The following is a 15,317-nucleotide window of genomic DNA, read 5'->3' on the forward strand; positions in this document are numbered from 1 at the left end:
ATGTCCTGGTTGTTAAAACAGCCAGGAGTGCATTTCAACAATTAAAATTAGTCCAACAGCTATGCTCATGTCTTGAGAAGCCTCATCTGGCCATGGTAACAGATGCCTTGATTACATCCAGGTTGGGTTACTGTAATGTACTGTACATGGGGCTGCCTTTGGAAACTGTTCAGAAACTTCAGCAGCTTCAAAATGCTGTGCCTAGACTGTTGACATGACCTGGTTATAAGGAGTATGTAACTCCCTTACTGAAAGAGCTTCACTGGCCAGTCCATTTGTGGGCATAATTCAAAGAGCTGTTTTTGATCTATAAAGCCCCATATGGCTAAAGTCAGATTATCTGAGATCCACTATTTCCCCATATACTTATGCCTGGGTCTTACAATTTTCAGTGGAGGATTTTCTTTCCCTCCCACCACCTTCCCAGGCTCAGCTGGTGAGGACACGAGAGGGTTTTTTTCTGACCCCTCTCTGCTGTCTTATCACCAACAGGCAAAGACCTTCTTATTTGAACAAGCCTTCAGCCTTGCTAACCAGGGTGGAGTGATGTGCAATTGGGTGTACTGCTTTAGGTATGTGATGTGTATTTTAACTGTTTTAATTCTTAATGTCTTAAAAGTATGTTTTAATTGATTTTATATGATTGTATTGTATACAGTGTATTAAATACCTTAATAAAAAGTAGTGTTTTAATTGACTATATGATTTAATGCTTAATTAATTTGCTTTCTCATATTGATTTAGATGGCTTATTTTAATTTATATTGTTAACCACTTTAAGTCCCATTCTGAGGAAAAGCAGGATATAAATTTAATCTAATAAAATAATGTAATCTTGGAAAATATTTCCATAATTATAAGAACTGTTTCTATAAGTTTAAAGGTGAGCTAGTCAAAGGCTGACATAGAAAAGAGCTTATCCAATAAAACATTTTTTTCACCCTAACTGGGGAGGGGAGGTTCCCCCCCCCCTTTTTGCTTCTGTTTCCATTCACTTAGCTTTTGTGCCAATAATAATGATAATGATAGTGATAATAATGCATCTTTACAAAGTTGAGTGTCTTGTGCACATCCAACTGAATCCAGTAATTGCCAGTCAAATCCATTTCAATTCCAGATTATAACACAACAAAATATGGCAATGTGCAAGGGGGGGTTAATACTTTTGCATGTTTCTGTATATTAGTTTCATACTGTGGATAGAAACAAAGATTTACTTAGAGCTTTTTAACTGATGGGTAAACTCTTTCCTCCTTTTCTCTCATAATTCTGTGGTCTATGCTACTTTTGCAGGCATGTATAGTGTTTTCCATCCCCCACATTGTTAGAGCATTCTGCTCCTCTACACATCCTTTCATTGGTCACAGATAAGTTTTTCTTTATTTCATTTACGTAGCAATAAATGAAGGCTACAACCTGATTTAGCATTCTCTGTGCTCCATGGGGAATGCAGGCAAGTATTAAGTTCAAGTCCCACAACAGCAAAGTTTTCATAAGACCATTATTCTTAAATGTTGCATTGCACTATCAGACTCTGTTTTCCTAGCCAGATTTTAAAGTGTTTTGTGAGCACTCACCTGTGGGGCTGTGGTTGAAAGGAGCTCAGAGCCTTATCTAGTCATATTTACAGGCCCAGAATTTACTGTTCAAGCGTGAGGACCTTTGACTCAATCATATTTATAGAGTCTGGAGCTCCTTTATAGGATTTATTTATTCTTATGAATTTTAAACATCAATGTCCTGCTTCATCAGTCAGGTTCTTTAAAAAATAATAAAATAATAACATCTCAAAAAGAGTGAATAGGGAAAAATGATGTTGTGTGCCTTCAAGTCATTTCCTACTTGTGGTGACTCTATTGCAAACCTATCATGAGATTTTCTTGGCAAGGCTTTTTCAGAGGGGCTTGCCTCTGCTTTCCTCTGAAGCTGAAAGTGTATGGAGATTATCGCATTGACAAATAACCCTTCTGCTCCCTAGCAGGATGCAGCCAGGTTATGGGATGCAGGCAGGTATTATTGCATGTAATTTACCACCACTGACACCGCGTCCCATCCATGGTTAGGAGGCCGCTTTTCAAAGTCAAAAAGCTCCTGGCTTTGAAAAGCAGCCTCTGAAGCATAGCTGGGACCCGGGATGCAGCTGACTGATGGCAGCAGCAGCGAATTACATGCGACAATACCCGCCTGTATTCAACAACCTGGCTTCATCCTGTTAGGGAGCAGTCAGGTTATTTGTCAATGCAATAATTCCTATAACATGTTCAGTGTCACCCTGTTAGTTTCTGTGGCTCAGCAGAGATTCAAACCCTGGTCTCCAGAGTGGTAGTCCAACACTCAAACCACTATACCATGTTGGCTCTTGAATAGAAAAAATAACCCCATATAAAAAAATAACAAACGTCTGATATCTTAACCACAACTTGAAAGCTTACTATGACATTGCAAGGTATGTTTATTACACTATACCCTTAAAGTGCCACAATTCCAGTTTGACTCCTCTAGCTGCCTCCTGTTGCATTCTGGGATTGGCAGTTTTAAGGAGGGGTATTTAGAATTCTCAGGCAGAGAAGTTCTCTGCCTGAGAATTCTAAATACCCCTCATTAAAACTGAAAATCCCACAATGCAACAGGAGGCAGCTAGAGGAGTCAAACTGGAATTGTGGCACTTTAAGGGTATAGTGTGATAAACATCATATTCTCCCCAGCTCCCCTCAGCCTAGCTCAGAAACTGAGTTGATCCCTTTTCCCCACATATGTAAGAACTCTGACAATTTTTCTAACGTAACTGAAATAATAATCCTAATCTTTCCCACTAGCTTTCCCCACCTTGTGTCGGGATTCTGGTCTGCTGGAGAAGCCCTCCCCTGTATTGGAAAGCGGGGTATTAATGGGTTATTTCAAGTGGGAAAAGAATCAGTTTTCAAATGACCTAATGGTGGTACAGCACTGAGAGAGTCACGATGTCATGTGATAAACTCCAGGGAAAATCAGTAGTAATACATTGCAATTCCGGTATAATAATGTCACATTATAAGCACCATACATATTGTAATAAACAAATAAAACATCCCTCAACCCCCAAACACTTCCTTGCCTTACCACAGCATCAGTAATTGTATTTGATCCTGTTCAAAAAAGAATCCAAGGTCTTCAGGAGCACAGAGTTGGAAGTAGCATTGGTGGTCATCTAATCTAACTTCCTGCTCAGTACATGATTTACACAGTAGCCATGTCAGATAGCCATCCATATCTGCTAAAATGCATCCAGTGAAATAAAGCCTGTTGTTCCAAAGCAGTCAGTGTCACTGTTAAACTGCTCATGCCAAGTGGATTTTTTTCTGTTGTTCAGAGAAAACAATTTCCTGAAATTCCATTGGTTCTGCGGATTTGATAAACATTTTCCCAACATCCAAGTTATTTATAAAAAGCTGAACATTACTTATTTATTTGATATCCCACCTTTCAGTAATGAGAGCCTAAAGCACACCAGTAAAAGTCTGTTTGCTACATTAATTTATGATTCAGAGTCCTTCTAAACAAAACTGTCTTTACATGCTGGCAGAAGGAGAATAAAACAGGAAGCAAAGCAAGCCTTTCATGAAAAGGAATTTCACAACTTGGGAGCAGCGACTCAGAAGGCTTTCACCCTTGTCTTCACAAAATGCACCTGTAATTGTGGGAGGATGGAGAGGAAGCCTTCCCCCAAAGATCATAGGCAGGCTCATAAGATTCAAAGGCATAATCAACACATTTAATTGTGCCCAGAAATGGACCAAGAGTCAATAAAATTGTAACATTTGTTACAAAAAATGTTACAATCTACCACTGTTTTCAGTGTCCAGTAGCACCCCCACACAGTAATTGAAATGGGATGCAATCAAGGCATGTGTCACCCATAGCCACATCTGACATCTTTAAAAAGAGGCACACCTGGTGCACTAGATTTAGTTGTGATCACACTCCTGTCCACTGATAAAGCCTGAGCATCCCCAGGTCTCAGATAAGAGTCCAGGAGAACATGAAAACTGAGATCTGAGGACAAGTATAACCCCATGTAACACAGGCTGAATTCATATTCCCTGATCTGCTTTTTGACTTACCACGATCACTTCAGCTTTGTCTGCTTTAAGTTTTAAATTGTATTCCTTCAACCAGTCTACCACTGACACCAAACACTGGTTTAGCACTGAAACAGCTTCCTTGGAATTAGATGAAAAGAAGAAACAGGAGCTGGATGGCATCAGCATACTGGTGATAACAACTCCACAAAACTCTGAATAACCAGAGTTAGATATCAGATAGCATAGGGGAACAAAACAAAGCCCTGAGTGACACTGTAGAAGAATGGCCAAGGCACCACTTCTGAATCTCTTCTTCCAAGAAAAACCATAACCATTGTAAAAATGTGACCGTAAAGTCACTTCCAGATAGGTGGCCCAAAAAGATGAAAGCCACTGAGAAATTCAGTAGAACAATAAATACACACACACACATTCTGTCTAAGTCCCTGTGTAGGCCATCCATTATGTTACAGAATCTAGGACATGGTCACTTTCCTTACCAGCTTCCAGATTGTCTGAGAGCTTACTTGTCTGAGACAGGACTTCTCAAAGCAACAGAATTATCTTCTTGGCCACATTGTGAACAAAGATATTGTGAGAGTGGAATTATGTTGAAATGTTTGGGGGCAGAGATAGTCTGGCATGATTTTTTCTGGATAAATCAGTGCTGGAACTTTGTAATCAATTATTTGTTCTTTTTGTAAAAGCTCACAAGCTTTTACAAAATACATTCCAGAATTTTGTGAGGTGTTTTCAATTCCGTACTTGACAACATCTGAATCTTCGTTCGCAAAGAAAAGCCAGAGAGAGGAGACTTGACAACATGTTACCTGAAACCCAACAAGCATTTTCTGCAAGGTTGTCCTCCAATCAAAGACTGAAACAATTTTCAGGAATGAAAAGGCTCATGCTAAGGATGAAAATAATTCCAATGGACTTCACAGTGTTGACCAAGGTAGCATTTTTGCACCTCACAAGTCTTGTGAGAAAATGCATGTAAAGTGTGCAACTCACTTTAACTATTTTCACAACACAATATGCATACTTTAGAAATACTAAAGACATAAGGTGTGTATAATAAAATAAATATGTAGAGCCATGTGTTAATCAGTACAGAAATGTTCTATAAATTAGGTAGAACTAAATGGAGAAATACATGCACAAATAGACAAGATGTATTTTAAAATTGTGTTAATTTAGTGCAAAAACAAAGCACAAAATTTTACTACTTGGTGTAAAACAAGAACAAGAAAAATGTAGATAGGATTTGGAGATTTTCACATCCCTAGTTTATGCTCAAGATCAGTTTTGTCTACTGAAAGCTCAGATCATTTATTCTGAATGCTGGTGTTCATCATAAAAATGAACATATATCCTTTTGGTATTATAACAGCTGTTATATTGTTCTCTAGAAAATATTTTCACAGAGGTATCACAGGTAACCCTTTTATCTTCTTCCTAGAAAGGGAAGTCACTGAAGTAGTTCATTGTGTACCTATTTTACTTTTACATTTTATTCTCCAAATGTCTGTGTAGCACAAAATATAACAATTGTTCAAGTTTCCCCTGATTTAGTTCTCCTGCAATGTGTCTAACTAATTAGCTGAAAAGAGTGTCTGGTTTGAGATTTAATAGAAAAAAAATAGATAATCTGCAGCTACAATAAGTAATAAAATTGGAGTTTACAAGTATTAGATGAATCCTGAGACTAATATTTGCTGGGTTTAAATTATCTGAATAGTCACAACAGGAAGTCTTATCCCAAGCAAATGTCTCCAAGAAGGTTGCTGAACAAAATGGATGATTGAAATGAATAAAATGGATGACCGACCACAGAAACTGGGTGAATATAAATGAAAATTTCAAAACATAAGTGTTTTTGGGTTTGTGTGTGTGTGTGTGTGTTTTAAAAAAAACAATATTATTGATTGAGCCATGCAATGACCCCAAATATGGTTTGGATGAGGATGTTGTTTTCCTAATGTAATGTCATGCTATAATTTTTCAAGAAAAAAAAATATAGCAGTTTTTATTTAAAATTCATACTGAAAATTAACCAGACTGGAAAGGAGTATTCCAAATAAGCAAAACAGATAAATAAAGCATATTTGGTTCACATTTGTATATTTGTGTATGTGTATGTCTATAACATAATGAGTGATTATTCCTTGATAATTGAAATAAAGAATGGGTTATATAAACATGTCTCCAGTGTAAATTTAAAATGCTCTGAAGTCTCAAATTGATTGTTTTCTTTCTTTTTAGTATTGCATTGAATAGAATACACTTATTTAGCTCTAAACAATTCTTATTTAAATTTATAGTAATAGAAATTATTAATAGTAGCAAATGATTGCTATTATTTAAGTATAAACCATCCAATTGAATTCTAGACTCTATATTCATATTCCTTGCTGAGCTACAAAAATGGTTAAGACCCTCCTAAAAAAGAGGGGTGGGATGGAATTTAGAATGAATAATGAAATTTACAGGTAGACAGACAGCTCAGTATTGATCAACTATCCAATGCCAACCCTGTGCATCATTTATCCTTCCATGCTTTTGGAATCTCTTGTGCTGACGAAATATAGTGTTGCTTGCTACTTCTATTTCCAATAAATCATCCAGTAGTTGATAATTTGCTGGAGGCCACCATTGTTACACATCACAGCACAATTAGAAACACAAAGCAATTCTTGATGGCCATGAACAGTATACTGAATAAGTTAATATGAGAATTACTTTCCTAGATGGGCTACATTTCAATAGTTGTAAAATGCAAATAATAATTGATTGAATAAATTTATTCTCTGCATTCAATTTCTTTCTTGAATGAGATGCATATAGAAAATAACTGTGTAATGGCACTAAATATTTGACTTACCATCATCATACTTCTATATTTTATGTAATATTGTTTACTAACAATGACTCGAAACAGATAAGCCAAATAAAGTGGATTCCAGCTGCTTTGGGGTGTGACATTTTGATGACACATGCCCGCAAAGTAACAAGAAACTGAACCAGGACTGCACCAAGCTAGCAAGAGTCACTTCTTTTAGGAGCTGGTTTAATCTGGTCCTGCCGGCTGCTGGCTTGAGACCACGGTGGCCTGCTTCAGGAGCAGGCCATGCAGTCACCACAGTCCCAGCCCAATCAGGGCCAGAGAGGCTGGAGGCTGCTTCTTCCGGGCTGTCTGCTTTGTTACAGAAGCTGTATTAGCAGATGATAGATAGAGCTTGAGCACCAGCTTTGGACAATGGTGAGACTAGGTAGACTAAGTAAGACAAGCTGAGATACCTAACTCAGGACTCACCAGAAACAACAATTCAGCATCTCTGAGTTGGCCTCCCCAGAGGAACCCATGGTCAGATGGAAAGGCAATGGTTTGCTAAGGGTTAAGTTCATGGGCTGTTCTGGTAAAGCCTTCCCTCTTCCCAGCCAGAGGTGAGTTGAGCCTGGGATGTCTAGGAAGTACCAGAGGGTATTCTTTATTTATTCATTTCATTTCATATCATTTCATTTCATTTCATTCTATGCCACCTTTATCCCAGTAAGTGACCCAAGGCAGTTTATTGACAGTGCATGTGAGAGTTCATCTGGAGGTGCTCTACAGGAACCTAAAGACTTTGTTCATGACTGACCCTTTGAATTTACAGTGGGGCCTTGGCATCCACTGGGGTTTGGTTCCAGGACCAAAATCCATGGATGTTCAAGTCCCATTACATACAGTTGCATAGTAAAATGATGTCCCTTATATAAAATGGCAAAATTAAAGGACTCTAGCATCCATGGATTTTGGTATACACAGTTGATCCTGGAACCAACTATCCATGGATGCCAAGGACCCATTGTATAATCAAAGACTAATTAAAATAGGATATAGTGCTTTATAAATTATATCAGTTACCACTACAATAGCTTTCATAGAATCATAGACCTGGAAGAGACCATAAGGGCTATCCAGTTCAACTCACTGCCATGCAGGAATACACAACCAAAGCACTCCTGATAGTCATTCAGCCTCTATTTACAAACCTCCAATCTTTTTAATATAAGCAAATGCTATCCCTATAACATGGATCACGATGTGAAATAACAAAGATGTTGTCTAGAGCCATCTGCAGAACCTGTAGTAAGAATATGCATGGAGAGTTCCACTATCTACATTTGAAAGCACTGTGGTATTACATGACTATTTTGCACTGAATTGTTGCATGGCATACCTGGACAATAGATAGGTCTTCCCAACTGTCCTGATTTGTTTTGCTACTGCAAAAGCAAGTTGAATTTCACCTATCAATTAGATCTTTCACATATATCTCTGTGAATTAGTAGGCCTCTGAGTGTTAACTGACTGCATTATAACAGAATAGATGCATTAACTTCTGAATGCTTTAGTGTTCATATTTATAGGATGCTTCTAGCTCAGAGCAGAGCAATTAGTTTGAAAATCATGTTTTTCACATTAAACAGCCCAGTTAATGATCAGATTAAAAAGAAGCATAGAAATACCTTTCTTCCCCCTTTCCCTTGAAGTATGAGTATTTATATCTGTCTATTTATTCATAGTATTTTGAAAATTGGAAATTGATAGGTTCTTAGCAGCATTATTTTGATTCCCTTTGTCATTCAGATATATGATGCTCTTTGTGAGCGTCATTAAAATATTTTATCCAGTGCTGAGGCACTGAACTGCTTAATTTATGAAATATTTTGTGAGAGAAACCTTTCCAATGGATCACAATATGGAACTGATACAAAACACCAGTATTGTTGGCAGAAATTAAACAAGTAAAAGCCAAGTTCTGAATTCTACAAAGGCATCCTAATCACCAGATTCATATGGTTTTTAGGTGGGTGAGTGGCATGGTTGCTCTTCATAGATCCAGTTCTGCTTCTGTATCCTTTCATGACTTCCATGTCTAAGCATATTGTCTAGTAGCTACATGGTTTTTCCCCATGATGTGACTTCATTTCTTTGAACAAAATTGTAGCAAAATTGAAAAGTGGAGAAAGGCTATGGAGGGCAGCCAGCCCACTCTTTGAAGCCATGGCAAAGATTTTGTTTTGCAGAAATGTGTCATTGTATTGTCTTTTAGATATACCACAACACACACACACACACAGATTTTTTTTTCAAAAGTTGGCAATATAACCTTCTTTCTTAATAATGAAAAAGTAGAATAAGACAAAAGGAGATGATGAGATATTTAGCCCACTCTGAATTTTGCATGAACTTTACTAACATCTAATTAGATTCTTGGTGCTACTGAATGTTCATGTCTTAACCTCTAAAATGGTTAACAGCTTGAGGCTAGGAACCAAAAGCAGGACTCTTTCTGACAGAACAAAGCAGATTACTAAAGCCATGTAGTGCAACTTGTTTTTTGCTCCAAAACCAAACGTGAGGGTTATGGTAAGAAGGAACAGGGGCATTTCTGTGGTAGTCCCTTGATGTGAAATTCAGCCTATTAAGGTGCCTCTTTCTTGGTTGGTAAAGATTTGTATTCGGTTGGGCAGTTACAACATATTTACATTTTATTTATTTATTTATAGTATTTATACCCCACTATTCAGCCCTAAAGGCTCTCAGAACAGCTTACAGATAGTTATTCAGACGGTTCCTTGCCCTCAGGCTTACAATCTAAAAAGACATGACACAAAAGGAGAAGGGAATGGTGGTGGGGAAGAGGATGAAGTCCAGTGGTTCTTCTCTCCCTCTGAGGCCTGGACCATGGCTGATGGACTGGAGGGAGAGCCCTTCTGATTAGGCCTGATGGAGCTGGGCCTGCCTTTTCATTCCCTTCCAGGCCGGATGATGACAGATAGCATGGAGGGAGGGCTCTTCTTCTTCAGGCTAGGCCTAATGGAGTTGGGCCTGCCTTTTCACTCCTTCCCACATTTATAAAAAACAACAATAAAAAAGTAGAGCCAATAGAAAGAAAGTTATAAATCTTGAAGAATAACTCACCTCACATGACAAAAAGGCTACCTGAATATAATACCAATTTCCCAATGGTGAATATGCTATAGACATGACAATTCAACTAAAGTTGAACTCCTATACTTAGCCTGGGATTAATTCAAGTAGAACGTAATTGTTGAATGAATATGCATAGGACTATGATCCCAGGTCTTACCTTCTGTTACAGAGTAGTCACAGTAGTCGTAGCCCAGGCTAAGAATGCCATATCAACAGCTCTTAGCTAGAAAAAACTGTAGCAAGCAAATTGAGAGAATGAGAAGAAAAGATCTATAAAAGTGCTGTTGATGAAGAAGAATGATTCTTTTCAAATTCCTAAACTGGCAATAAATCATAATATATTAAATATTTTCCTGATTTTTTTTAACTCTGCAGAATACAATGCAACCAATTTTCAGTGTTTCTTCCCATGCTGCACAATTAAATCATCCTTATCATCTTTATCCAGACTGGAAATATTTCTGCACAGACATTGCAATCCTTATATACTCACTGAAAGAAGTAGATGTTTGATAAAGTGAACAAAGTAAAGAAAATTCTCAATCTTGTCATAATGTAATCACTGATTTGCTTCCATGTGATGACCCATAGCTATAGGGATGTGACAGGATTGTGCACCTCCTGGAAGAAGGAGACATGCTGGGTATGGCAATGATTAGCACACAGCATAGCCAATATTGGGGGCAGAATGTGAAGGATTTATAAACCCCCTCTCCTCTTGTTTCAGCCTCTTGATTCCTTTACAGTTGGGGAGAAAGGATCCAAGTGCAGCACTGGGATTTGGCAGATAACTAGTGTCATGACAGTATGGCTACTGTAGTTTGTAGGTTGGATGGCAATCTGATGAAGTAGGGAATTAGTAGTTTTCCCATCTGAGCAGGGATTTGAACCATGGTTTCCAGAGTCCTAGACCAACATTTAAACCACTAACCCACACTACTCCCTGCTGTCCAGATTCCTATTTGGGCCATGACTAATGGATACCAGTCCCTGCCACAGATCCCTGGTTTGATCCTAATATTTCCCTCTCTAAAGCGTAACTCACAGTCCTATAAAGCCCTATTATAGGATTAAGATCTCAATATATAGTTATGTTATTTCTTTGTTAAAGTCATACACTACTTTTCCAACAAAAATTCAGTTGAGGTAGTTACCAATACTAAAACCATCATTTCTGCCCAAAAAAGAGGATAACTGGAAAAGAAAATATGTAGATGTGTTCAGTATTGTGAGGTGGAATGGGGAAAAATCAGATAAAGAGAAGGAAAAGCAGCAGTCATTTAAGAAGAAAGTGGAGAAAACCAGGGATAATTTGTTACTGACATTTCTGATTAATTTGTGGGCTGTATCTACACAGCAGAATTAATGCAGTTGGACACCACTTTAACTGTCATGGCTCAATGCCATGGAATTCTGGGATTTGTAGTTTTGTGAAATATTTAGCCTTCTCTGTCAGAGAGCTCTGGTGTCATAACAAACTACAATCCCATGACAGCTAAAGGCCTGTCAAATTGCATTAATTCTGCAGTGTGGGAGCACCCAGGTTATTGGTGAAGGCTTAGCTGTGGTGTGCTTCAGCTCTTTTGCACTATGTACATACAACGTATAGGGGTATATGGATTATATGGACCCATCTTAACTGCAGTATGAACAGACCTTTCCTATGTGGGCTACAATAAACCCAGCACTTAGATGGGATGAGTAGCAGCCATAACTCTATCTGCAGATAGTGAGCCCAGCCCAACCTCTACAGAGTGAGTGCTTTGACACTGACATATCAGGTAGTTCAATCCTGCTTCTTCCACTCGGAGTGCAGCACTCACAGCTACTAAAATGTCACCAGAGTATGGCAATGTAGCATTATGGTGCTTAGGCTGTAATTTCCATATGATCCAAATTTAAAGTTCTAGAATTCTTAATAGCTGCTTTGAAATATATAATAACATTCATATAGTCCATTTACTTCTGTTAATCTGCCATTTGTCCATTTAGCACTAGAAATGCAAGAACTATGTGCTATACAAAATAATCTATAAAAACATAGCCAGTGTTCATTTTCACACAATAATCCAAATTATGTAGAATGACATAGAATCTTTGGGGAATGAAAGGATGAATAAAAATTGCACTGAACAGGTTTTGTGTGGTTGTTTTTGGTTTATTCCAAAAAGAATGCACAATTCTATGTTGTAATGACCCAATTCATGTTAACAAAACATAGTATTAAAAGAATGGATGGAGGGTCTCTACGAGAGCTCTGATTAAGGAGCAGAGACTGGTTTAGGGGGAAAAAAACATATATGCATTGTGATAGCAATCCATTTTAAAGACAAACAAAACAACGTTGGGAACTACATTAAACAGTCAATATTCAAAGGAGAGGACTAGAGCAGGACAAATGTAAATGTACGTAGGAACATGAAGGATAAATAAAATGAAAAACACCTAGCTTACACTAAGGCCTGTACAGACCAGCCTGAAAGGTGGACCTCGGGGCAGAGTCAGGGTATTGCATCCAAACGATGCATGCCCTGACTCTGTCCCCAGGTTGCCATGATGCCATGTGCCACTCCTCACAGTGCATGGCATCATGATGATCCTCCAGCACTGCCTCCATATCATGCAGTGCCAAAGGAGCACCATATAGCTGTGCCACTGCAGCTATGGCACCCTTTCAAGGGTGCAAAAAGGACCCACTTTTTGTAGCTCCCTTTTGTGCCCCCGAAGGCCAGATTGGGACTGTGACATGAGGTTGCCATGCCTGGATCTGGCTAGGAACCCCCTAGGGGATGGTCTGTCAAGCCCCTAGCTATCAATTACTATAGTCACTGTAAATATTGTTGCACTGTTTTCCACTTCAATCAGTCTGATGTGAATGGAATGAGCCTCAACAGTTAGGGCTGACACACTACCACTTCCACTACCACTGTTTCTTCTTGGTGTAGTCATGAAGAAGAAACTAGAAGTATCCACTTCCTGATTTAAATTGTTATTGCTATGGAAAAAGTGGAGAGTGGGGGGGAGGTGCCACAAGTAATAAGAACCATATACCCAATTGGAAGGGGAAAGGCCACAACTTTATTGAATATAGCTGACAGGTAGGGTTGGCCCAAAAGCATCGACCATCCTGCCTGTTGCTCAATGAAGCAAATTGCTTGGTCACAGCCAAGCTGCGGGATGACAAAGGGGTGACCGACTGATCTCAAGTTTGCATCTCCACCCCTTGTCACTGGGAGACACTGATCTGGAGTTGCCCCCACAATAGCAAGACCCCAACATTCCCAGTACCCCCAGGTCCTGATGGATTCCCGATCCAGTGCACAAGAAACCATGCTCACCAGATCCAAGACCCATGCTGCCACCCCTGTTGTGACAGCACATCCCTAACCACACAAATAGGGGGAGGGTGGGTTGGTGGGAAGAGATGAGTTGCAATGAACTGTTTGGCTACTCCACGTGGTCTTGAATAGGCCCCACCATCCAATCAAAACCCAGGAGTCCTGGGAGTCCCAGCCCTTTTGGGCTTGCAACCGATCCCAGGGGCCTTTGCCCCAGCACCGGCCAATTGGAAGTGCTTCCTACTCCCATTGCCTACTGGGAATTGTAGTCTCAACCTGAGCCAGAAGCACTGCCCACCCGTGGCTCCTGGCAGCCAGTCCTGAGCATGTTACAAAACCTGCTGGGAGAGCACCAGGCCAGCCCAATAAGTCGGGTGGCCCCATTTATGCCTGAAATTGGAACTGTGTTTAGTTTAAACCATGGGCTGTTTATACAAGCCAGAATTGTAAATCATGGTTGGCCTAAATACCCTAAAGGCACTACATCCCATCTGACCTTGGGAGATAAGCATTGTAAACTCTGGTTAATCCTCGGGTGGGAAACTGCCAATGAATTCCCCATGCTGTAAGTGATATTTCAGAGAAAGGAACTGGCAAAACCACCTCTTGAGCAGTCCTTGCCTAAGAAAACCTGTGAAATTCATGGGGCTGCCTTAGGTTGACAAGTGACTTGAAAATCCACACACTCACAGTAACTGTTAAATCATGGTTTGATCCTGTGCATTACAGGCTGAACTGATGATTCATTGTGATTATTTCTTCTGATCTCCCATCCTGGTTTCAGCATATATTCCCCATCTGGAACTCATATTTTTTTGTTTTTAAAATATAAATATGTTATTTAAGGAATGATGTAGTGTTTTACTGTTTGTAAGGCAGTAAGCAGTATATGGAAACATACTGAAAAAAACTAATATTTTTTAAAAAGAAATATACACGTTTTGTAAAACAGCAGCAAGAACAGCAGCAACAATGACCAAAAAAAAAAAAAAAAAAACCCCCACACACACACATACTTCCAGCCTGAGATGATTATTTTTTGAGGCATGGCACCTTTAGGAACACAACAAGAGCTTTTCTGCCTGAAAGGGCTTTCATAAAGGAAACAAATGGTGGATTCCTTTGTTCCGATCTCTTTCCTGCATTGAAATGAATGAGGCAGACACTGCTTAAGAGTTATATATATATATGTTATTAAAATAAAACCTGGAGAGAGGGAAAAAAGCCCCTCTGCTTAAAATGTATAGATTAATTTAATTTTCTGTACATGAATATTCCCCTGGGAACTCAAGACAATAATCTCTGGAAGAGCCAAACAAAATTCTGTCATGCTGTTTGTCAAGCTAACCCTAAGGCATTTAAATCCATTCAAAATACACGCAAAAAGAGAGGAAAACCTGAGCCTTCCTATTTCTTCATTGTACTTTTCATTTGCTTTCACCAGCTTTATTCTAGTTACTGCTTTGCCTTTCCCTAGCCTATAGTTCAGTAATATGAGCAGACATGCAAAACCTGGTCTCCCAGAGTCTTAGTCCAACACTCAAAACATTGCACGATAGTTCCAACTAAAATGGTTATGTACTCCTTAAAATTAATGAAAATAGCAGTGAAAATGTTGCAGTCACCAGACAAATAAAATACATAGGGCTGAGGCTTTTAGAAAATGATGCAGCAAATATTGCATGTTTTTAAAAAAGTATTAAATCAAGAACACTTTAAACTTTCTGACTAGTTTAACTGTCTTATTTTGATGTAGAGAAATTTTGTAGCACCTTTGAGACTAACCAAAGAAAAAAGTGGGCAGCATGATGTTTCATAGACTTAAATCTACTTCCTCAGATGCACTTTGTGGCTTTTTTCTTTAGTTAGTCTCAAAGGTGCTACAAAATCTCTCTACATACTGATTCTACAGCCTAACATGGCTATATCTTT

The sequence above is a fragment of the Sceloporus occidentalis genome, unplaced genomic scaffold (genome assembly GCF_023333645.1).
Source record: "Sceloporus occidentalis isolate IW3139 unplaced genomic scaffold, rSceOcc1.0.p SCAF_3, whole genome shotgun sequence".
Taxonomy (NCBI): domain Eukaryota; kingdom Metazoa; phylum Chordata; class Lepidosauria; order Squamata; family Phrynosomatidae; genus Sceloporus; species Sceloporus occidentalis.